This window comes from Lotus japonicus, chromosome 5 (assembly GCF_012489685.1).
Source record: "Lotus japonicus ecotype B-129 chromosome 5, LjGifu_v1.2".
Taxonomy (NCBI): Eukaryota; Viridiplantae; Streptophyta; class Magnoliopsida; order Fabales; family Fabaceae; genus Lotus; species Lotus japonicus.
In genome coordinates, this window is record NC_080045.1 from 11,403,285 (window position 1) to 11,406,118 (window position 2,834).

General features: G+C 37.4%; 1 non-coding gene across 1 annotated transcript; it reads right to left on the bottom strand.

The window, feature by feature from the left end:
- Positions 1-228: 228 nt before the first annotated feature.
- LOC130721672 (small nucleolar RNA R16) lies at positions 229-309 on the bottom strand. The gene has a single exon (XR_009013592.1). It is a non-coding gene; the product is annotated as a small nucleolar RNA R16 (small nucleolar RNA).
- Positions 310-2,834: the final 2,525 nt, after the last annotated feature.

Genomic DNA, 2,834 nt, shown 5'->3' on the forward strand with positions numbered 1-2,834 from the left:
ATCAGGCACGATTGAAAACAGAACAAAAAGTTGTGGATCTAAACGAGCGATGTGCATTGTGCAATTCATCATAGCAGAATGCATTCATCTTAGATAAAAAACAACAAAAGAATACAATCATTTGCTTTAAACCGAAGAAATCACAATAAACTAAATGCAATTCCTGTAGAAACGAAATAAAAAATAAAATTGAATAATCCAATCTAAGATTGCAATTAAGAGAACGAAAATGGCATCAGATAATAAGCGGAGTTGTTGTGTACACATGAAATTCGGTGTAGCATAAAAGTTACTTTTTTATTTGCCAAATTAGAGTGAAGATGGAAAAGGTGAAATCCAAAAGGAACAATGCCAGTTTGCCAGGAGAAACCCAAACGAAACCCACACTCCCTCATCCCCTTTCTCTTCCTTTCAATAGATCTTCCATGCAATTCTCACAGCCAAAAGACCACCGCTCAACAACTCCATCACCCTCCCCATGAACTTCTCTGCAACGAGAGTGTTAGCAATTGGGGCACTCGAACCCAGGTACCCTAAAGCCTCAAGAACAACCTCGAGACTGTGAATTAGTGGGCCTGATTCATGGCGGAGGAGCAGAAGTCAATGGGTATCGATTTCGGTTGGTGAAGATCCAGCAGTGGTAAAGTTTGGGGTTTAGTTTGAAGATGGAACCTTCTACTTTTTCTCTCTGACCCATAAATCCCAATTATCTCCCTCTTTTCCTTTCTAATTATAGGTTCTTTACTATGGATGCTAGTGGCGAATATGATGGTCTGGGTGAGGATTGGGCTAGGTGGTGGTTGAAAGTTGGGATTTTGAGATCCGGGTTGAATGAATCTCTTGGTTGTAAGAAGAAGAAAGTGTAACAGAGGAGGAAGAGCTGAAGATGAACGATGGGGAGAGGAGATAAGATGGAGATGAACGACGAATGATGAGGAGAGGAGTTGACATGAACCTAGATTCAATTAGAGATTAGTCATTTAGTTTCTTAAATTATTTGTTTTATTTATTTAATATTTTATTTTATTTATTTAGTGAAGTGACATCTAAATGACATCCATGTAGTCAATTTGTCAACGACACGTAAGCGAATTTCGTATGAAATTGGACCGCAAATTGACGGAGGGAGTCAATTTTCACAAATTAAAACTTGAGGGACTAAAATCGCTCGTTTTAAACATGAGGGAGACAAATTGCACAATGGTGAAAAATGAGGGAGTAAATGTGCAATTAAGCCTTTAAAGTATGTTCATGGAGCACAAAAATTGCAAATTTCTTCGCTTAAGTTGAATAAACTAACCACAACCCCTAATTCACATCGATAAAACTAAGAGTTAAACCCTTAAAACCCATTCATACTGATATGAGAACTGGATTTCAGGTTCTGTTTTGTCTAAAACAATGTCATATGTAATTAGTCAACCAAATAGGTTTAACAAATGAGAAACATGGAGATTCTTAATAAAAATTATCAGAATATAAAATTAGATTTATCTACCAAACAAATTAATAAAAGAAATAACACGTGTCAGCATAGATTCAAGTACTAAGTCTATTGTGTCCTTTTCAAATTAATGTATAGAGTTTCAATGGATCCTTAGTTTCCTTAGTTTCTTTTTAAAATAAACTCCATTATGTAAACTTTCTATACACATTCAGCTTAGACATGACATCCAAAAATAAAGACAATTAAAAATCACAAACAGCTTTGAGATTTGAGGAGACTGCAATTTTTGAACCAAATCATCAAAATAAATGTTTACAGCCCGTTACTAAGCAATAATTCTCTCCATTTAGCATGAATAGTTCTCACTGCTTGACCCACTTCAATATCATTGTCCATTAAAATTGTCACTACATGCTAATGCAGGTAACTAAGAGCATCTCCAATGGAGTCCTTTGAAAATATAGGATTAGAGATTTTATGAATCAATCGTGTCAACTTTACAATCTCCCCCGGTTCTATCCAAAAACATAGAGATGAGGTATGGTACCTATAGTGAAAGGATCGTGATGTGAGAATCTAGAGAGAGTAAGAGCGTAACCGCTTAGAGAGAGAAAGTAACTGAATTTCAATCTTGTTATTTCTCAAATGAGCTAAGAGTCCCTTACAATTGGTAATCGTCCCATATTTATAGATTTGGGGGTTGGGCTTGGCGCCCCTAACTTCTCTTAATGGGCCAGGTTGGCCTCCCGGGAGAAGGCTCAATTTCCTGGCTTGCACGTCGCCCTGGGCTGGCGTGTCTGGGCGAGGGACCCTAGGGTCTCGCCCAGTCCACCCCTTATTGATAATGAAAACTTCTAATATGAATGGGCTAACAAATGTAAGACCAAGATTTGGTCATGTAGTACAACTCTATGTTTTGGTGATTATATGTTAACTATTGTGTATGAACAATTCTGGTCCTCTAACATTGTTTTCTGAGTGTTTTAATGGCAGACACTGACTCTGGTCAATACTCACAATTATCAGAAGCATTTAGCCCAAAGAGTAACCAACGCAACGCTTTTGCACTCACTATGTTCTGATTGAATAGTAGTATATGCTTCAAAAGTTCTGAAGATGATAAGCTCTGATGTGGATTCAGATCACTTAAAGTTCTGAAGACCAGAAGCTCTGAAGTTCCAGAGGCTCTAAAGGTCCAGAAGTTCTGAAGGTCCAGAAGCTAAGAAGTGAAGACTCTGAAGTCCAAGAGTAAGCTGGCTCTGAAGACCAAGTATTTCAAACTCTGATGTCCAGAAGCAGAAGTATCTAGTCAACTTTACAATCTCCCCCAATTGATAAAAAAAACTTCTAATATGAATGGGCTAACAAATTTCTTAAAGAGAGAAAA